At 40.1% G+C, this 23,396-nt stretch overlaps 1 protein-coding gene across 1 annotated transcript in view; it reads left to right on the forward strand.

Moving 5' to 3' along the window:
• Positions 1 to 23,396, forward strand: part of retreg1 (reticulophagy regulator 1) — a 215,681-nt gene that overhangs the window by 63,990 nt on the left and 128,295 nt on the right. The gene's annotated exons all lie outside the window — the stretch shown is intronic.

A 23,396-nucleotide genomic window follows, 5' to 3' on the forward strand; every position in this document is an offset into this window, starting at 1 on the left:
TATGTTTTTTAGTATAAATCAGGTCTTTTTCTGTATTTAAAGGTGGGGTAGGCAATCTTGGAAAAATGGTTCAAACAAGCTACATTTTGAAAATACTCAATTCAATAAAAAAAATAATAATAAAAGAAAAAAGAAAATTAAAAAAAGGAAAAAAAAAAGAAGAAAATATTCAATTCAAAAGTCCAAACCCCTTTCCTCAGACATTCCCCCGAAGCCACGCCTCCAGAGTACCGGCACGCTCAATGCTTATTCCTGAGGGTTAACGAGCGCTGCACAGCAACAATTCGCTCCGGATCCATGCATACCTCATTCAGTCTCCAACCCCCCCCCCCTTACAGAACAGCCCCAGTTCATACCTATCTGGCAAACGTTACATTCCCTACTGATTTATGTTAGTGACAAAACCGTTTGCCGGTGAACTTTACATCCTAATATAGCTAGCCCATTCAGTCATTTCGATGGGTCGGTTAAAATGATCGGATGGTGTTTTTTCAGTCCTGTCCGTTCCACAGGTGACTAAAAATTTTTATTTTTGAGTTAGAGCTAGAGCTGCAACCGATTAATTGACTCAAAGCAATCCAAAAAAAAAATCATTCAACCACAATTCTCCTGAATCAAAGCTTTATTTCCTTCATTTCTCTGCTGTTAAACATTGGTTCCACTGTTGTGTTTCACACAGACGCTTATTGTGACGCACAAAGAAGCTTCAATTCAGGAAAACTGCAATAGAATATTTCCCTTCAATTCAGGAAAACTGCAATAGAATATTTCCCTTCAATCAATTCGAGTTGATTAATTGAATTGTGAATTTTTGCATTTGCTTCAAGCACCTAATTGATTAATCGGTTGCAGCTCTAGTTAGAGCATTTAATTAACTGGTTGCAATCAGGATGTGAAGGGGATCTTAAGCAATATATTAAAAAATGCTCCAGGAAAACATCTCCTACCCCACCTTTAATTTACTAATTATGTAGATGTTCATTAAGCTCAGATTAAAGTTGAGGGTTATTATATCAGAAACAGAGAAAACTGATGAAAAAGTGAGTTTTTCAGCAAAATGTGTCATTAATTGAACATAATCTCAGTGTGTCCATCCACTGTCTTTGATCCAACTCCATGGGTTTTACTGGTGAATCAATGTTGTAGAAAATGACGGTGTTTCCACGGTAACTACGGAGCCTCTGAACATCCAAATATGGTCATATCTGATGACCATGAAAAGATAAAGAACTGTATTTTACACTAATTATTGACATGGATTGATAGGATTAGCAGATCAACAGGAGTTAAACAGTTTAGATCAGTAGATGGTCTGTGGTGGATGTTTGGGTCTTTATGGGTTAATATTTCATTGAATCACCTTTAGCTTCAATAAACAAACATTCATTTTCCTCTTTTTTTTTTTTTTTAGACACATTATGTTACTGAACCCAGACCTGAACAGCTGAATCAACCCCAGGTCGTAACACCGCCCCCACAGGCTTGTACTGTCTGCACTAGGCATGATGGGTAATCACTTCCTCCGCCTCTCTTCTCATCCTGATGGACAACATGACCTTTTTCCATTGAATCACAGTCCAATCTTTATATTTTTACAAAGATGGGTTAATATTTTTCACCTGGAATAAGTCTTCTCATTTTTTTAATCAGTAAGTATTCAGTAGATGACGCTTATATATTTACTTGTTTAAATTCTCTTTTTTGGCCAGGTTGTGTACTTTTTCATCACTGACAGGATTCTGTCTTTTGATTCAGCTGCTGATACAATGGCCAGAATCTCATTTCATAAATGGAGGGTAATAAAACACATTAGTACATTTACTGTAAATTCAAAGATTAAATGTTACATAAAATGACCACGTAGAAACTCTTCTGTTTTATTCCAGTTTCAGTCATATACAAGACTAATACTCTCACACACATTTGATTGTTTATTTCACAACTTGGTGATATTTTACTTCAGATTTAAAGTTATATTTTTCGGCCAAATTGAGCGACTTATAAAAGCCAAATGGAGTCGACAAATTGGCATTTCTTAAACTTTAGATCAGTGGATGATTCTCACTCATTTTTGACCCAATTCATCCTTTGATTCAGGTGAGATGTCAAAAATGTTTACTGAAACAAAGTGAAGAATGACAGAAGGAGCAAAGATGCAGATGGTTTATTGCAGGGGTGTCAAACTCATTTTGGTTCAGGGGCCACATTTAGCCCAGTTTGATCTCAAGTGGGCTAGACCAGTAAAATAATGACTTAATAACCTATAAATAATGACAAATCCAAGTTTTTCTTTTTGTTTTAGTACAAAACCCCCCAATTAAATTATGAAAATATTAACATTTTGCAAAAAAGATGTGAATAACCCGAAAAAACAGAAATTTCATTTGAAAAATTAGTGCAATTTTAACAAAATTATATTTGACTTATTATTTATACATGTACATTACACACAATGTTCCATAAACATTTGGGACCAGGCAGAATATTGTTAAAATTTTGGAGTTTGGAACTAAAATTTGAACAATTTCTACAATATTACATCTCTTATAATTAACACAACTCCAGATCACAGTGGATCCATAAATGCGCAAAACATTTAGTACCAGGCAGAATATATTTAAAATTGCACATTTTGGGTTGTTCATCTTTGTTTTTATTTATGTATTTATTTGCGTTTTATTGTGAAAGAATAGTTTTAGTTTTGTTCACAGTGTAATGTTATTTTTTTCACAAAATTTCTAGTTGTCATTATTTATGGGTTATTGTGTTGTTAGTTTTACTGGAGATCCCGTTGGTCTGTACGTAGAACCTGAACCAAAATGATTTGGACAACCTTGACTGTTCAGGATAATTTTTGCTCTGTCATCCTGCGGGCTGGAATGGAACCTTTGGCGGGCCAGATTTGGCCCCAGGGCCACATGTTTGACACCTGTGGTTTAATGGATTAAAATGTTGTTAGAACTGTGACTGAGCTGAGCTGTTTTTCAGAATAATTGCAAAATTATACATTTGACATAGTGCAGTACCTCAGATCCTGGAGGAGTCTGGGGTTATGTTTTACACTGTGCTTTGGCAGTTTTTACCCTCGGCCCTCACTGCAGGGTGTTGTTATCAGTTTGTCATCTGTCAGTATGTGCAAAAACTTTGGTGTGGACTGAAGGCTGAGGGTTTTCAGGTGCAGGCACGTTATGTTTTTCTGTGCCAAACACTTGGAGCAGCTGAAAATGTAATTAAAACAATTAAAATTCTTATCATTATCTGATATTGTGGAGTTATCAGATTATTAGTCATCATAAGTCTGTGTTTCATTAAACTGAGATTGGGATCCCTCAGGGGACCGTCTTAGGCCCCATCATTTAGAAGTTTACATGAATGAATTTTCAGATGTAGGTGGACAGATGTACGCTGATGACACTGAACACTAATACTGTAGACTGATCAGCACATGAACAAATAAAATGGATTAGCAAATACATATGCATGACGATACTGTAATCTTGATGTGTTGATCTGATTAGTCATAATCAGATTACTGCTATTATCTGATAAAACAGATCAGATTATACTGTTTACATCATCACTTTAATATTCTGATTAGAGTATCAGTGTGGGTGAAAATGAGTTCAGTGTCATCAGCGTACATCTGTAGACCTACATCTGAAAGTACATGGATGTAACCTTAAAAATGATAGGGCCTAAGACGGTCCCCTGAGGGATCCCAATCTCAGTTTAATGAACCACAGATTTATGATCACTAATAATCTGATAACTCCACAGGTCGACAAGAAAATATGGACAAACATTTGGACATGGTTTGATATCAATAATGCCTGAAATGTGACCGCTGGAGCACAGACAGAGCAGTATGCTTACCCTCCAAACCCCCAAACCTTTCCCTGTGACTCGTCTCCTGCTGTTTGTGAGCAGCTCTGTGTTATTGATACTTCAGAAAAGGGTGAGTTCAGCTCTTTCCCAGTGCGTCAGATTTATCAATGACTCCGAGGCCGGTGTGGATGATGATGTCACTGAAAGCTGATCGGCCTCCGGCAGGATGCCCGGCCACCGCATGCCTCCTTTAATGAGCTCAGTTTGCTCCATTTGTTTGTGGTCCTCCTCCACTTTATCTTTGGCAGGCTCTCTCCACTTCCTTTTTGCAGGCTGGGAGTGTTGGCGGTGTGATGGTTTCATGGGTTTAAGGCCGTTCGACTGCACCGACTGGAAAACGCAGAGAGGGGGAGGGGCTCTGCAGACAGGCCGACGGCGAGGAGGATGTTAATTGATCAGGACGACTTGAGGAGAGAGTCAGGGCGGCGGACGGAGCGATGGAAGGCACGGACTCATCACGTATTTCATCTGCATTCATAACTCAGACGGCTTTTACTATTTATAGTTTCTAACAGTCGACCACACACCTATAAACAACTCCTCCAAAGCAAAATCCACTGAAAACACAGCAATTTACATGAACCCTGTAAAGCCTGAACCATTGAATCAGTGGTTCCAACCTTTTTCAGTTCAACCAACCGACTCCATCATAAACTTTACATAAAAACAAAACCGACTCCATCATAAACTTTACATAAAAACAAAACCGACTCCATCATAAACTTTACATAAGAACAAAACTGACTCCATCATAAACTTTACATAAGAACAAAACTGACTGCATCATAAACTTTACATAAAAACAAAACCGACTCCATCATAAACTTTACATAAGAACAAAACTGACTCCATCATAAACTTTACATAAAAACAAAACTGACTGCATCATAAACTTTACTTAAGCATAAAACCAACTCCATTATAAACTGTACATAAAAACAAAACCGACTCCATCATAAACTTTACATAAGAACAAAACTGACTCCATCATAAACTTTACATAAGAACAAAACTGACTGCATCATAAACTTTACATAAACACAAAACTGACTGCATCATAAACTTGACATAAAAACAAAACTGACTGCATCATAAACTTTACTTAAGCATAAAACCAACTCCATTATAAACTGTACATAAGAACAAAAACGACTCCATTATAAACTTTTCATAAGAAGAAAACCGACTCCATCATAAACTTTACATAAGAACAAAACTGACTCCATCGTAAACTTTATATAAGAACAAAATTGACTCCATCATAAACTTTCCATAAGAAGAAAAGCAACTCCATAATAAACTTTTCGTTAGAACAAAATGACTCCATTATAAGCTTTACATGAAACGACTCATCATAAACTTTACATAAAACCAACTCCATCATAAACTTCACACAAGGACAACACTTAAATTCATGAATCACCCATAATGCACCATTAAATTAAGACCGTAAGTTGAGTCAAGACCCTAAATAGAAGTTTTATGTTTCCGTGTAAAACAAAGCTGATTTTAACGGCAGTTCTTAGTTTTGTCTTCATTCTTAGTGTTCAGTTTTAGTCTCAGTTCTAGTCTTAAACCTGGGTCGTGTACATGTGTAACTAAACCAAACGTTTCAAAGCATCTCCTAGTTTGAATCTCTGTCCGAAAGTCCAAAAGCCAAACCCCTGTCAGAGGCCGTTTGGCCCGGCCTGGCCCTCCATGCTCTCAGCTCCATCCAGATCTCCCTCGGAGCCCTGGGGACCAGGTATTGATCGGAGCCTCGTAGGTAGTGATTGGACATGAGTGGATAATTTCCTTTGCTGCATTAGAGTCCATTACTGCCTCGCTCCCCGGAAAGAGATAGACATCCTCAAAAAGAAAAAAAGAAAAAAAAAAACTTCTTGGAAAGCACGAGTCTCCCCCAACAGATGATTTACAGAAGCTTCCTAAACTTTATTATTGAGTCCTTTTTAAAGTTGATGATGAGACGCAGGGCGACGAGAGGGAGTTCATGGAAACAACTGAAACATGTCTGTGTGTTTGTAAACCTATGAGCTGGAGATGGGTGGAAGTTCAGGAAAACCAGCTGATTCCCCTGAAAACTCATCAATCTGTTTTTGTTTTTTTTTAAAATCTACAATATCCAAGTTTTACAAAATGTGTTTTTTGTGTTTTTTACGATTGCATTTTTACTACTGTTTGTTTTTTTAAGTTTGTGGATACTGTTGGAACCTGTAAATGTCCCTATGGGATGAATAAACTATCTATCTATCTATCTATCTATCTATCTATCTATCTATCTATCTATCTATCTATCTATCTATCTATCTATCTATCTATCTATCTATCTATCTATCTATCTATCTATCTATCTATCTATCTATATCGATCGATAGACATGATGCGTCCCAATATTTACGTCCATATAGATCGATCAATTGATCGATCTATATGGACATAAATATTGGGATGCATCATGTCTACAGCTGATGATGTCCTGTTCCTGAAGATGTGAGATGAAAATATCAATATTTCCTTAAAGTTTAATGTTAGATTTTTCTTCCTCAGTCAGATGTGAAGAAAATAGATGGTTTAATGTGGAAGAAAATTATTATTTACAGTCAGAGCATGAAAAGTGTTAGAGAAGTTTAGAGGAAGAAAATTTAAAATCATAGTCATGGATAAAAAAAAAAAATCAACATTGAGAGAAATTAAGTAAAAACCATCTCTGAGTCATTTTGGAAACAAAGATAATTTAAACCAAACTAACCAATGCAATGACATTCATCCCATAATATAAAACTATATTATTTTGTATCCCAGACCCCTGTTAGAAAAGAAACACCTGAATTCAACGTGTCCACATACTTTTGTCCACATAGTGTACCTCAGTGGCAGCTGCTTGTCTTTCAGAGAGGGGGAGCTCATTGTTGGCTTACATAAAAAAAATAAATAAACAAATAAATAGTCAAATTATTTAAACATAAATTCGTTCCTCCGTTCCTTTTTAAGAAAATGCTCAGTGACCTTATCGTACCAACTAAACAAGAAAACGCTGAAATTATGTTAAATTGAAACAAGGAAGTACAATGAGTGTGTTTTATTTACAGTGCAAGAAATGAACAAGTCATTTCGTAGTGGTTTCTCTCTTGATTTCACAGCAGAATGTGTGATGGTATTAAACTGAACTCTGTCAGTGAAGGAGTAGATCTGAAAATAGCTGTCAGTTAAACCAGATTCAGCCTTTCTGATCCTCCAATCAGCACGTGGAAGCCTGGCGTCCAGCCCAGCAGAGCTCCGCCCACAGCTCCATTCAACCCCAGAGATGCGCAGCATCCAGGGGCGGGACAACATTGTGGCATTCATCCAATTACCATCCAGTTTTGAGGCAATGAAAGAAACTGTTCCACTCAGTCCCATTGAAGTGCATGGACGCTGAGCGTCTACGGACAAATGCACTGAGCAGAGATCGAATGAGAAAACAGAGACACGGGAATGGAGGAGAAGTGAACAACATCGAGCCCATTGGTTTGTGATAAAGCTGATTCTGAACAAACTCGTCTGTGAGATGAACGTGTTCTAACACATTTGTAGTCAATGAAATGTCAACACAACCGAACATATGTGACCATTTAATTTTCTTAATTTTAGGGGACGCTGAGCTTCCTTTGCAGTCTATGAGAAATCGCCTCTGGTGGACCTCTAATCCAGTCTCAAATGGGGGTACACATTCCCCCAGGGTTAGTTGGAGTTTTAGGGGTAAAATACATTCAATAAGTCTTCATGTACTGAATCCAAAATAAATAATGAGAATTAATGCTGAAATTTAAAACATAATAAATACATTCATATAAAATTGACACTCCTGACCTTATTTTATTTCAATATTTTTATTTTTAATATTATTATCGTCTGTCATCTAGTTTATGCAGAAGAGGATTAGGGGCACTGGGGGAAAAAAATTAAAATAAAGGTCCAATATATTTTTTTAAATTATTATTCTGAGAAAAAAGTCAGAGTTCAGACTTTTTTTCTCTCAGAATTCTGACTTTAGTTTCAGAACAATAGTAAAAAGAAATGTTTAAAACTGTCAGAATTCTGAGATTAAAGTCAGAATTCAGACTGTTTTCTCAGAATAATGATAAAAAATATACATTGGACCTTTATTTTTTTTCCCCGGTGGCCCTAATCCTCTTCCATATGTTTAAGCTTTGGTAATATTTTAAGAACATTTCTATTTTATATTATTCAGAATGAGTTTGAATATTTTTTTTTCGTTGAGGAAAGGTTCATTTATTCATTAATGACCTTTTCTTCTCATCCATGAAAGAAGGAACTTTTCAGTTTATATTTTGCACAGTTTTTTTATATAAAGAACTGTCATTTTTAATATATTACAGTTAAATATATGTTTGTTTGGTTTTTAAACAAAGTTTTGTAAATATAAACAGACACATCTGGCACAGAAACAAATTTTGCCTGATTTTTTCAATCAAAAATGTTGAATTGAATTGAATTGAACTGAAAGAATCTGGGGACCCTTGCTAGCCCAGTGTCAGGTGTGATGCCCAACTCAACTCTTCACATGGTACTTGCTTTACTTTTATTACTGTAACTGTTATTTTTATAAGCCTATTTATAATAGTTTATAACTGTCTGGCAGCCTTTATGTCTGTGTGTTTTGTTTTTTTCGGGGGGGGGGGGGGGGGGGGGGTGTCTGTGGCATGTTTTGGTCAGTTTTTGTAAAGTTGAAAGTGGTAAATAAAGTATAAAAAAGTGTTGAATTGACAGTTGGAGGTACGTGGATAAAAAAGTAGATTTAAGGGTGGGGGGGGGGGGGACTCCACTGTAAAAAGTTTGGAAACCACAGGTCTAACCTGGTCTAAACACACCCCTGGAGTATAAACAAATACATCAGAGTTAAACAGAGGCTCCATCCTCCAGGGGGGGGGGGCAGGTGGTCCCTGTACCAGGGAGGTGCTGCGGGTCTCCACAGCCTGGACCTGCAGCTCTGGACAGGCATCTCCTCCATCATATTAATGGGATAATAACGTGATTGATCGCTTTTCTCTCCGGGGATTAGTCTTGGCTGCTTCCTGAGAGCAGCAGAGAACTTACAGCACGAGGAGGCTTTTTTTTTTTTTTTTTTTTTTTTTTTATTTGCTCAACAGCCCATCAGCAGGAACACGCGTCCGCATCGGAGGGGTTTGGACCCGGCTCGTCCTGTTTTAGAGGACAGTGTGTGTCTTTACCCAGCCCTGAGGCGGAGGAGGAGGAGGAGAAAAGGGGAGAGGAAGAGGGGGATCCGCGCTCCGGGACGCCCCTGCCCCTGCCGCGATGCTCGGAAATGCGCCCCGGCGGCGGCTCTCCGGTGCGCACCAGGCGGATTCAGCCGCTGCGTCGTGGGGATCCGGCCGCTGATCTGCAGCTGGGCCCGGCTGGGACACACTAGGTTCGGCTACAGGAGCACGCGGACGGCTCGGACAGACGCGACGTCCGCCGACAGCACCGATAACCGGAGGCTGAAGGAGCGGCAGAGGCGGCGGAGCGGCATCTATGCAATTCTATTCCCACCGTTCATTGTATCATGAGCACAGAGGAGGGAGAGGCGGGGGAGGCCAGGGGGGGCACTGCCGTCGCCCACCGCCTCACCTGGGAAGAGGAGAAGGAGGAGGAGAAGGAGGAGGAGGAGAGCGGACCGCAAGGACGTCCGCGCCCCGAGGAGCTGGACGCGGCGGAGGAGCGCGCAGAGGAGGCGCAGGAGGCAGAGGAGGAGGGCCGGGGTGACGGGGGCGCATGTGGGGAATTCAGCGTGGACAACACCACGGGGGGGGATTTTTCGGCTGAGGAAGGGGCGGTGGGGGGCACATCGGTCAAGGCGATGCATTCGAACTGCAGCAGTGACACGTGCATCCCCACTCCCAGCTGCAGGATCTGCTTCCAGGGAGCCGAGCAGGTAAGGTAACACCCCCCCCCCCCCCAAACACACACACACACACACACACACACACACACACACACACACACACACACCTGCACCCCCTCCTCCACACTCACAGGTACCAGGTCTCAGGCTGTTGTTCTCTGGTTTAACATCCACGGACGTTTGGATGGGGGGGGGGGAGGGGGACTGTGTGTGTGTGTGTGTGTGTGTGTGTGTGTGTGTGTGTGTGTGTGGTGGGGGGGGCTGACAGTCAGCATCTCCTAGTTCATGGGTGTCAAACTCATTTTAGTCCAGGGCCCACATTCAGCCCTACTCAATCTCAAACTGGCTAAACCATGAAAATAATATCAGAATAATCTGTAAATAATGACCTCTCCAAGTTTTTCTCTTTGTTCTAGTGCCATAAAAAACATTAAATTATGAAAATATTTACATTTATAAACTATCCAAACAAAAAAGATGTGAATAACTAGCAAAAAATGCCAGAAAAAAATGAAAAATAAGTGATTTTTTAAAAAATATATTATGCCTCAACTTTTCACTTGTACTTGTGCATTACACAATATTACACAAACATTTGGCAGGAGTCATATTATTGTTGAAATTTGGAAGTTTGGAATTTAGAATAAGAATAACTTCTACAGTATTACACGTCATCTTATTATTAACTCAACTTACAGATCAGACCTAAAATGCACAAAACATTTAGGAACCGCCAGAATGATGTTGTTCACATTTTATTGTTCAAGGGTTTTTATGCCATAATTTGACTTGTCTGTATGTGACCCCTGAAGTAAAACCAGTTCAACACTCTTGGCTGTTAACCCTTCCATGCATGAATTATGAGAACCATAGTTGAGATTTTTTTCCTGAGTGTTTTTATTCCTCTCTAGGCGTGAAAAAAAACAATGCGATTGAAATTTTTTTATGAACTTATTTTTCATGGAGTTACAAAAATGTCCACCCAGCTGGAAACCAAGCATTTAATTGTTGAAGGAAAAAAAAACATGTATTTAAAACCAATCATCAGAAAATGAGATACTGTATGAAAACTATGAAATAAAAACATTTTTCATGCAGCTAATTTGATGTTTTCTCACATTTTAACACACTCTAATACTAGTTATTACTAACTTCATGCAGATAATGTGCAAAAAGACAGTAATGGTATGAACTGCAGTGTATGGGATGATGCATAAGTATCCACTGTCTGCTGAAATGCAACTAAAACAACAAAACCCATGAATATACAAGAGAACAGATGTAGAATAACTGTCCACTGCAGTGACCACTATGCATGAAAGGGTTAATATCTTCAGTGCAATTTTTGCTCCTTGTCATGCCGCAGGCCGGATTGGAACCTCTGGAGGGCCAGTTTTGGCCCACGGGCTGCATGTTTGACACCTGTGTCCTAATTGAGCCCATGTAAACCTGCTGAGTGGGGGCTTTCCACTCCATGGACCCACAGCGCCCACAGATTTAACACCGAACTGATTCAACAACATAAAAACAAGCAGAAAAAGTACAACTGGAGTTAGTGTCAGAGAAGTAAGCAGAAGTAAAAGTACGAGAGAAAATATAAACATAAATCTGATCCACACTCAGACACAGTAGACCAGGACTGTCGAAGTCATGTTAGTTCAGGGGCCAAATTCAGTCCAATATGATCTGAAGTGGATCAGAACCAGTAACAATAACAGAATAATAACCTATAGGTCAGGGCTGTCAAACTCATTTTAGTTCAGTTCCACATTCAGCTAAATTTGATCTGCAGTGGGCCGAACCAGTAAAACAATAACATAATAATATAGAAATAATGTCAACTCCAAACTTTGTCTCTGTTTTAGAGCAGAAAAAAGTACATTTACATTATGATGTGAAAAGATGTGAATAACATGAATAAACTGAAAAAATAAGTGTAACTTTAACAATATTCTGCCTCAGTTTATCATTTACACATGTTCATTAGAACTTACAGATCACAGTGGATCTACAAATACACAAAACATTTAATAACAAACAGAATATTATTAAAATTGTACTTACTTCTCTTAAGACATTTCAGGTTGTTCATATTTGTTCTGGTTATTCACATTTTTTGTTTTAGTGTAAATACATGAAAATATTTACATTTACAAAGAGAAACATTTGGAGTTGTCATTATTTATATGTTCTTATGATGGTATTTGACTGGTCCTGCCCACTGGAGATTGAATTGGTCTGAATGTGGAACCTGAACTAAAAGGATTGTTAATATCTAAGTGTAAATTTTGCATTTCATAAATTCATCCCAAGGGCCGAACTGGACCGTTCGGCGGGCCGGATTCGCCCCCTGGACCACATGTTTGACACCTGTGCTTTAGAGTCAACTCAGACCTTTTCTCTGTGTTTTAAAATCAAAGACAAAAAAATTACATGATGAAATGTTTACATCTATAATCGATTCTTTTAAAACATGTGAATAACATGAACCACCTGAAATTTATTTTTTTTAAAAAAAGTCTAATTTAAACAATATTCTGTCTCAGTTTATCATTTCTAGATGTTCATTATAACGTACAGATCACAGTGGATCTACAAATACACCAAACAGTTAATAACAGGTGGAATATTGATTAAACTGTACTTCAGGTTCAGATCAGGTTGTAAATGTGAACATTTTCATGTACTTTTACTTTTTAGAATAGAATAGAATAATCTTTGTCACTGTTACAGGAACAATAAATATCAGTTTAGCCACAAATCCTTAAAGTGCAAACGAAAAACTATAAATAAAAGCTATCACAAAATTTAACTTAAAATATATATTAAAAATACATAAAATAAGTATTGAAAAATACAGAAATATACAAAAGGCCAACTCTATATGATAGAAAGAAGAAATATATACAACATTTAAATATATACAGTACAGGCCAAAAGTTTGGACACACCTTCTCATTCTTCGTATTTTCTTTATTTTCATGACTATTTTCATTGTAGATTCTCACTGAAGGCATCAAAACTATGAATGAACACATGTGGAATTATGTACTTAACAAAAAAGTGTGAAATAACTGAAAACATCTCTTATATTCTAGTTTCTTCAAAGTAGCCACCCTTAGCTCTGATGACTGCTTTGCACACTCTTGGCATTCTCTTGATGAGCTTCCAGAGGTAGTCACCTGAAATGGTTTCCTAACAGTCTTGAAGAAGTTCCCACAGATGCTTAGCACTTGTTGGCCCTTTTGCCTTCACTCTGCGGTCCAGCTCACCCCAAACCATCTCGGTTGGGTTCAGGTCCGGTGACTGTGGAGGCCAGGTCATCTGGTGCAGCACTCCATCACTCTCCTTCTTGGTCAGATATCCCTCACACAGCCTGGAGGTGTGTTTGGGGTCATTGTCCTGTTGAAACATAAATGATGGTCCAACTAAACGCAGACCGGATGGAATGGCATGTCACTTCAGGATGCTGTGGTAGCCATGCTGATTCAGGTCGCCTTCAATCTTGAATAAATCCCCAACAGCGTCACCAGCAAAGCACCCCCACACCATCACACCTCCCCCTCCATGCTTCACGGTGGGAACCAGGCATGTAGCATCCATCCGTTCACCTTTTCTGCGTCGCACAAAGACACAGCGGTTGGATCCAAAGATCTCGAAATTTGGACTCATCAGACCAAAGCACAGATTTCCACTGGTCTAATGTCCATTCCTTGGGTTTCTTGGCCCAAATAAATCTCTTGTGTTTGTTGCCTCTCCTGAGCAGTGGTTTCCCAGCAGCTGTTTGACCATGAAGGCCTGATTCACGCAGTCTCCTCTTAACAGTTGTTGTAGAGATGTGTCTGCTGCTAGAGCTCTGTGTGGTATTCATCTGGTCTCTAATCTGAGCTGCTGTTAATTTGCGATTTCTGAGGCTGGTGACTCAGATGAACTTATCTTCAGCATCAGAGGTGACTCTTGGTCTTCCTTTCCTGGGGCGGTCCTCATGTGAGCCAGTTTCGTTGGAGCGCTTGATGGTTTTTGCGACTGCACTTGGGGACACATTCAAAGTTTTTGAAATTTTCTAGACTGACTGACCTTCATTTCTTAAAGTAATGATGGCCACTCGTTTGTCTATATTTAGCTGATTGGTTCTCGCCATAATATGCATTCTAACAGTTGTCCAATAGGGCTGTCAGCTGTGCATCAACCTGACTTCTGCACAACACAACTGATGGTCCCAACCCCATCAATAAGGCAAGAAATTCCACTAAGTAACCCTGACAAGGCACAGCTATGAAGTGAAAACCATTTCAGGTGACTACCTCTGGAAGCTCATCAAGAGAATGCCAAGGGTGTGCAAGGCAGTCATCAGAGCTAAGGGTGGCTACTTTGAAGAAACTAGAATGTAAGAGATGTTTTCAGTTATTTCACACTTTTTTGGTAAGTACATAATTCCACGTGTGTTCATTCATAGTTTTGATGCCTTCAGTGAGAATCTACAATGAAAATAGTCATGAAAATAAAGAAAATGCGAAGAATGAGAAAGTGTGTCCAAACTTTTGGCCTGTACTGTATGCAGGGAAAAGACTTTTAAGACAAAAAGAATAATTTGTGGTTGTCATTATTTATAGGTTTTGATGTTCTTATTTTACTGGTTCTGATCCACTTTAGATCATATTGGTCTGAATTTGGAACCTGAACTAAATGAATTTAAAATCCTTGATTGTTAGTATCTCAGTGTAATTTTTGGGGTAAATTTATCCTATGGGCCGGATTGGAGCCTTTGGCGGGCCGGTTTTGGCCCACACTGTAAGCATGGACTTTGTATTTACTAAAATTCTTTAATTATAATATACTTAAATGATTTCAGTTTTATTCCATTACTATAAAATGTTCAGTATATTCTACTAATTTGTAGACATAGTTGAAAATCCGAAAAAGTTTAAATTGAATGGATTTGAATCACTCAGTTTTAGTCATGACCACACCTTTTTATCTGTGCATTGCATTGTGGGTATTGGGCATGTTGTTGTAAATGTGTTCTTTTTCTGTGCAGGGGTTCAGCGGGGTTGTGCTGTTAGTGTTCATTTGGACTGAATGTGTGTGTGTCAGTGTTTATTAGCCTTTTTGTGTTTGTTTGTGTATTTTTGTACAGCTGCACCATGAGTCAGAGCCAGAGGAAGAACTATGGATTTACTGTTCAGCTACAGAGCTGTACAGAGGAAATTTTAATGCCATGCCAAATTAAAAGCATTTCCTGTACTAGCAAATTGCATTGAGCTAACTCATTGTTCAATTACCATCTACGCTACAGTATATTAAATTGAATAATTACACAAAACCAATTATATTGCAGAAGATTTCAATTTAGAACAACTTGGAATTGAGTCCAATGAACTGATGATATTACGTCTAATGATTATACAAAGCAATTGACATTGCAACAAATTTTAAGTTAAATTAACTTGGCTTTTAGTGTGTTAGACTTAAAATAGTAATTCCATTCAAATCAAGCATTTAAGTTTAATACACAAGTTTTCATTTCTCATTACTTAAATTTTTTAAGGCAACGAGTTACCTGAGGTTTTTTAAGTAAACTCAACTTATCCGGTCTTACAGTGCAGGGGCCGTATGTTTGACCCCCTGTTGTAGATAATATGAAAATGAAACCAACTGCATCAGAGACAGCGATGTAAAGGGAAGAGGAATGTGTTTGTACTAAAACTAAAGCCCAGTGAAGCATCAGTGGAAGTGTGTAGGATGAGACGGACAGACGGGCAGATGGATGCTGTGTCCAGTTGTCTCTGAGCGGACACTGTGTATCCTGTCATCCTGGTCCCAGCTGTCCCAGTGGTCCTGGGTGGGGGGCTCGTCCAGGGTTGGGTCCAGTAGATGCTCAGTGAACATCCTGGGTTGTGGACGTGGGCTCCAGACCATCAGCAGACTTAATCCAATCCCTCCGCCTCCGCATCCACACTCAGATTGGATTTGGACACGAGGCCACAGGCTCGTCCAGATCAGCGGCTCCGAAGATGACTGGCAAACGGAAATCTGACACCTTAAATATTCATGTCTGAGAGTGAGAATGAGACAGCAGAAAGAACGGCCACGCTAAAGCGTTTTCACCAAATGTCACAGAGACGACTTTTCCAAACAGTCTGGATGGGTTTACAGTTGATCACATCTGATTATTATTATTATTATTATTATTATTATTATTATTATTATTATTATTACTATTATTACTATTGGGGAAAGGGGAATATCCAATTGTTACTGTCAATACTGACCATAAGTCATCTGAGTCAAGTGTGTGTGTGAAGTGTGCTGGTCTTGTGTCTCCTATGCAGTCAGGTAATATCTGACACATCTTTTGACCAAGCATTGACACTGGTTGATGAAATTTATGCTCCTTTCATTTCAGATGGAATTGTTTCTCTGTATGGTGGTGAGAGGAAACCAGTTAGGATTCTATTTTCATCCATTACAGACCCCAGCAACACGACTGCAGTTCTTGGCATTAGTTTAGTTCCATTGTCTGTTCCACTACACCGTCTTAATCTGTGCTCAGATCTGGTTAATGGTGAGGTGGTTATGGGGGTCTGTAACTGATTACCTATGGATGGGGTGGATGTTACACTGGGTAATGACCTAGCTGGGGCAAAGGTGTGGAAGGATGGTCGACCAGCTCTTGTCATGACGGCATTACTTAAGTCTTCTGAAAGTCTGGATGAGTGTGCTAAACAATACCCACATGTTTTCCCTGTGTGTGCTGAGACTAGGGCAATGAGCAGGGCCAGTTCAGATGAGAGTAAGAACTGTAAACCGTCTGTTTCTTCAGAATCGTCCCCTCAGGACAGGACTTTTGAGGAGGTTCAGGGTGGGCCTCTGGTGTGTCCTTGGCCTTTGCCAGGTGTGAGTAGAAAGGAGCTTATTTCAGAACAGGCAAGGGATTCATCCTTGTTATCTTTGTTTCATTTGGTTTGTCTGAGGATTGAGAACGTATGAAAACGGTGCTCGACTTTGGTTTGATCAGTCTTTGTGTGGAGTGGACGGCAGGCCTGCGTCGGCCTCCGAGCTCCGTTTAAACCCACAAGGTTAATATGACATGATGAAAAACGAGCTCTCTGACCACTGACCTTAATATACTATTAATATGCCACTCACAGCGCGGCCAGCAGGTCAAAGCTACCGTAATGGCTGCCTGAGGAATGCCTGAAGGGAAAAAAAGCAGCAGAACAAATAGATGCGGCTGTAAATGATGAATGTGACGCCACATCCCATCGTTAATATCTGTTCCAAGTGTTGGAGCTTTGAGGAACGAGCATCGATCTGAGCGATGCTGGTGAAACCCTCCGCTGAACGGGTCGTGGGTTTTCTCTGATGTATGATCAGAAAAGGCCGAGCTGAGGCCCAGAAACATGGATTTCTAAAGCAGGGGGGTCAAACATGAGGCCCGCGGGCCAAAACTGGTCAGAGAATAATTTGGAGTTGTCAATATTTGTATGCATAATGTAATATTAGTTTTTTCACATTTTGGGTCATTTTGAGTGATTATTTATAGGTTATTGGGATAGTATGAGTGCGCTGACCCGTGGTTCCGTACTGGTTCTAGATCAGGGCTCTCAAACTCATTTTCTTTCAGGTTCCACATTCAGCCTGATTTGATCTCCAGTGGTCTGAACCAGTAAAATAATAACAGAATAACCTATAAATAATGACAACTCCAAATTTTTGTCTATGTTTTAGTGCAAAAAACCCCATTAAATTATGAAAATACTTACTTTTATAAACTATCCAAACAAAAAAGATGTGAATAACCTGAAAAAACTGAAATTTCCTAAGAAAAATAAATGCAATTTTAACAATATTCTGCCTCAGCTTCTCACTTCTCCGTGTGCATTATGGATTAGATCTACAAAGACACTAAACACTGAGGAACCGGAAGAAAAGAGTTCAAATTGGGCTGAATTTTCTTTAGACATTTCAGGTTGTTCATATTTGTTCAGGTTATTCACATTTTATTGTTACAGGATAGTTTGTAAATGTAAATATTTTCATAATTTAAGGTTATTTTTTGGACTAAAGCAGAGACAAGCATTTGAAGTTGTCATTATTTGCAGACATAATGTAATGGTTTTGTTTTCACATCAAACCGAGAAGAAAATCTGCAGTCATTCTTTTTTGTCCGTTCTTCTGCTGTTATTATTTGACTGTAGATCATATTGGTCTGTATGTGGAAGCTGAACTAAAATGAGTTCCACAGCGCTTTGCAAATTCATCCCAGGGGCTGGATGGGAACCTCTGGCGAGCTGCATTTGACCCCCAGGCCGTATGTTTGAGACCCCTGATCTAGATCCTCTGATCCAGTTAAGTCCTGTCCTTTCTTGGTAATTCCACGGCCATTTTTCAGTTGAATAACCTCTCAGCTGGCATGTCTGTTTCTGCACAGGACATCTGACACCATGGCAATGCGGCCCTATTGTTTATCTGTTACTGGGTAACCCACTTCAATGATGATTCTATGATTTTGGGCATAGCAACGTGATTGTAAGGCTGTTGTATTCCAAATTTACTAATATTTCATAAAAAATATTGGTTGTATCAACTTGCTGTTTTCACTAGTCTGTTCCTTGACCAAAAATACATAAGTATGACAAACTGCAGCAGTCAGCTCTGTATGGGTTTAGTGTGATGCCTGAGACACACACACAGAGTCCACTTCCCTTTCATAATATAGATTTAACTTGAGATCACATTGGTCTGAATGTAGCAGCACCAGATTCATTTTAGAGATGTGTGTGTGTGTGTGTGTGTGTGTGCGTGTGTGCGTGCGTGTGTGTGTGTGTGTGTGTGTGTGTGCATGTGTGTGTGTGTGTGTGTGCAGCGCTAGAACCTGTCCTGTTTGACCTCCACTGAGAGAGAGAGAGAGACACACCTCTGGGTCCTGGCCTAATGGTGATGGAACCGAGCGGCGTGGGGGGAAAGCCTGTAAAGTGGGGGGGGCTAATGCCCCCCCCCCCCCCCCCCCCCGTTCCGGCGCCAGTGTCTGAATGTGGAACCTGAACTAAAACAAGTTCGACAGCCCTGTTCTAGAGGAATGGAAGTTTGGAGAACCTGCAGTGAAAGTGAGTAAGTATGAGGCAGACGGTTCAGACGCCGACCCCAAAGCAGATCGTTTCCCTGGAGTCCTCAGGACTTTGTGAGGTTTAATCTGTCACTGCTGCTCTACAAGGATGTGTCAAGTTAAAGGAAGCTCAGAACTAAAGATGAATATTAAGCGCCTCGGTGCCTCGGTGCAGCCTGACAGCGGAAGGTGAGTCTCCTGTGAAGGTTTTTATGTGACAAAAGCGGCAGAAATCTGCTTTTTGTAAACAGTCGGCTGGAGCAGGAGGAGACTATTCACCTCAGAGCAGGGCTGTCAAACTCATTTTTAGTTCAGTTCCACATTCAGCTCAGGGTGATCTCAAGTGGACTGTAACAGTAAAAATAATAACCTAATAACCCATAAATAATAATCCAAATATTTCTCTTTGTTTTAGTGGGAAAGTTAAATTATGAGAATGTGAATAACCTGAACAGCCGCGTACACCATGCAATATCTTCAGAAAATAAGTGCAATTTCAACAATATTATGTCGCAGTTTATTATTAACACAATTTACAGATTGCAGTCAGTCTACAAATGCAGAAAACATTTGTAACAGGCAGAATATTAACTCTTTAAATGCTAAATATTTCGACAAGCAACATAACTGAATGAAACAGACAGCTTTATGAAATCTTGATACCAAAACTGAATATTTAAAAAACAGAAAAGAAAAAAAACCTCTGGTGTAAAGGGTTAACAGTGCTTGGAAACTGGCAATGAAAAACCTGTCTGTGGCCCGCACAGGGATGAAATGCTGTTCTGATAGGGATGTAAAGAGTAGATGTTTCCTCCCAGGGGATAAGGCCTTCACTGTGTCCCCTCTAACTCCAGAGAGGAGGGGGACCTGTTGTGTCCCTGTCCAGTGCTGAAATCACTGATAAGGCCCAGGGTACAGAGGAGCTGTCCAGTGCTGAAATCACTGATTAAGGCCCAGGGTACAGAGGAGCTGTCCAGTACTGAAATTACTGATAAGGCCCAGAGTACAGAGGAGCTGTCCAGTGCTGAAATCACCGATAAGGCCCAGAGTACAGAGGAGCTGTCCAGTGCTGAAATCACCGATAAGGCCCAGAGTACAGAGGAGCTGTCCAGTGCTGAAATCACCGATAAGGCCCAGAGTACAGAGGAGCTGTCCAGTGCTGAAATCACTGATAAGGCCCAGGGTACAGAGGAGCTGTCCAGTGCTGAAATCGCTGATAAGGCCCAGAGTACAGAGGAGCTGTCCAGTGCTGAAATCGCTGAGAAGGCCCAGAGTACAGAGGAGCTGTCCAGGGCTGAAATCACCAATAAGGCCCAGAGTACAGAGGAGCTGTCCAGTGCTGAAATGACTGATAAAACTCAGTTTACAGAGGAGGTGTCCAATGTTGAAATCACTGATACGGCCCAAGGTACCATGGAGCTGTCCAGTGCTGAAATCACTGATAAGGCCCAGGGTACCATGGAGCTGTCCGGTTCTGAATAAATAAATAAATAAATAAATATGAAAAAGGTAACCTCATAACAAAAACAGTGGAATATTGTTGTGAATTCATGACAGTAGTGCATCTGTAAATAGTTTTGTTATCCTCCTTCCTATGTGCCCACTTTTGCTCGGTGTCTGGTTTCCAGGGCGACCTGCTGAACCCATGTCGTTGTGACGGTTCGGTGCGTTACACCCACCAGCACTGTCTGCTGAAGTGGATCAGTGAGCGCGGCTGCTGGACATGTGAACTCTGCTGTTATCGCTTCCATGTCATCGCCATCAACATGAAGAGGCCGTGGCAGGTGAGTGAGAAGGCTCTGGAGTGTAATACCACTGAGGACCACCAGGGGCTGCTCCACAAAAGCCCCCTGGCCCCCATAGTTACCCTGAACCACTGAGCCAGTTATTGTCTCCAGTTATGACGATAATGAAAAAAACGTGTGTGTGTCTATATACGGGGTTTCCCCAAAAAATGTATGCACACTTTAAATAATAGTAAAGTAGGTGTTTATTAAAATTCATTTAATTTTCAAAATGTACTAGAATTCCCAAACATCATTTTATTGTTTTGTCTGTTCCTCCTGTTCTCAAACTGACGTCCGTTCTGGTCCAAACTCTGCTGACGACAACAAATGGAATCACACACGTCACCAAACAGTTCCCTCGGTATTTGCGTGCATTCACTTTCAATGGCTGCTCTAAATTCAGTGACTGTTGCAGGTCTCTAAGCGTAGACCAGGGGTCTCAAACATGCGTCCCGGGGGCCAAATGCAGGCCACCAAAGGTTCCAGTCCGGCCCATGGGTTGAATTTGCAAAGTGTAAAAATTCCTCAGTCCAGGCTGTGGAACTCATTTTAGTTCAGGTTCCACATACACACCAATCTGATCTACAGTCACATAATAACAGCAGAAGAACCAACAAAAATAATGACTCCAGATTTTCTTTGCGGTTTGATGTGAAAAAAATATTACACTATACCTATAAATAATGACAACTTCAAATTTTTGTCTTTGTTGTAGTGCAAAAAATAACATTAAATTATGAAAATATAAACATTTACAAACTATCCTGTAACAATAAAATGTGAATAACCTGAACAAATATGAACAACCTGAAATGTCTAAAGAAAATTCAGCCCAATTTGAACTCTTTTCTGCCTGTTATTAAGTGTTTGGTGTCTTTGTAGCAGATACTTCGGGGTAAAAATAGGGCTGACGAGCCACTGCAGGACCTACAAACACTGAACGCAAGGTTGTCATGGAGACTGATGGATGAACAACAGTGTCTTTGTAGATCTGATCCATAATGCACATGTAGAAATGATAAGTTGAGGCAGAATATTGTTAAAATTACACTTATTTTTCTTAAGAAATTTCAGTTTTTTCAGGTTATTACTTCCGCCAATGAGGTTATGTTTTTGCCAGGGTTTGTTTGTTTGTTTGTCTGTCCGTTAGTGTGCAACATAACTCAAAAAGTTATGGACAGATTTTGATGAAATTTTCAGGGTTTGTTGGAAATGGGATAAGGAAGAAATGATTAAATTTTGGTGGTGATCGGGGGTGGGGGGGCCCACGGGGGGGCCCATTTCCAACAAACCCTGAAAATTTCATCAAAATCTGTCCATAACTTTTTGAGTTATGTTGCACACTAACGGACAGACAGACAGACAGACAGACAAACAAACCCTGGCAAAAACATAACCTCCTTGGTGTGGGGGGGCCCACGGGGGGGGGGCCACTGATCAGCCTTGGCGGAGGTCTGCGCTCTCCGAGTGCTTCTAGTTCACATCTTTTTTGTTTGGATAGTTTATAAAAGTAAGTATTTTCATAATTTAATGGGGGGGGGGGGGGGTTGCATTATTGCATTATTTATAGGTTATTATGCAATTATTTTACTGGTCCGGCCCACTGGAGATCAAATTGGGCTGAATGTGGAACCTGAAAGAAAATGAGTTTGAGAGCCCTGGAATAGACTTTGTCTTTTTGGTATCTCCATAAAAAACAGTCTAGTGGTGTGAGGTCTGGTGAACACGGAGGGTATTCAACGAAAGCCCTCCAGCCAGTCCACTTGTTTGTCCAGTCCACCAGACCTCACACCACTAGACTGTTTTCTATGGACATACCTAAAAGACAAAGTCTACGCTATCAGACTTGCAACAACCTATACTGTTGTTTCATGATGTGTGCGATTCCATTGGTGGTTGTCGTCAGCAGTCTGGACCAGAACGGACGTCAGTTTGAGAACAGGAGGAACAGACAAAACAAGAAAAGGATGTTTGGAAATTCTATTACATTTGGAAAATTAAATGAATTTTAATAAACACCTACTTCACAGTTATTTAAGGTGTGTATACATTTTTTTGGGACACCCTGTACATGACACATTGAAACGACATTAAACGGATGATCAAATGATTAAGGCTACGTTCAAACTGCAGTCAGATGTGTCCCAAATCTGATTTTTTTTTTTGCCCATATGTGACCTGTATCTGATCTGTTAAAGACAGTTTGAACAGCACTAATCTGACCCAGACCACTTTCACATGTGGTCCTAAATCTGATCCAGATCTGATATTTTCCAATGTGACTTCAGTCTGAACGTCCAGGTCGCATTTCTCCGACCTTTACGTCATTGAAATGTGACAAACGTCCCAGTTGTTCGTCGGAGCAGAGGAAAACCATATTTCCTTCTGTAAACACAGTGTGTGTGTGTGTGTGTGTGTGTGTGGTCTGGTATTCCATCAGGACCTCTTTAGTGCATGTGGGTCACTTCAGGGTCACATTCAGTTCAGACTCAAAACTGATAGAAGTCGCATTTAGTGTGGAATATGAATCAGCACATAAAAAAATCGGATTTCACCAAGAAATCTGAATAGTGCATAAGACCTGCTGTGTGAACGGAGCCTTAGTTGTTTATGAAGAAAATCCGTACATTTGTGTGTTTCTTTCGTCACTACTGCACTGTTTTGTTGTGTTTACCTCCATCTTGCCGATGATTCAAAAAGAATTATGGGA

The sequence above is a fragment of the Sphaeramia orbicularis genome, chromosome 17, assembly GCF_902148855.1.
Source record: "Sphaeramia orbicularis chromosome 17, fSphaOr1.1, whole genome shotgun sequence".
Taxonomy (NCBI): domain Eukaryota; kingdom Metazoa; phylum Chordata; class Actinopteri; order Kurtiformes; family Apogonidae; genus Sphaeramia; species Sphaeramia orbicularis.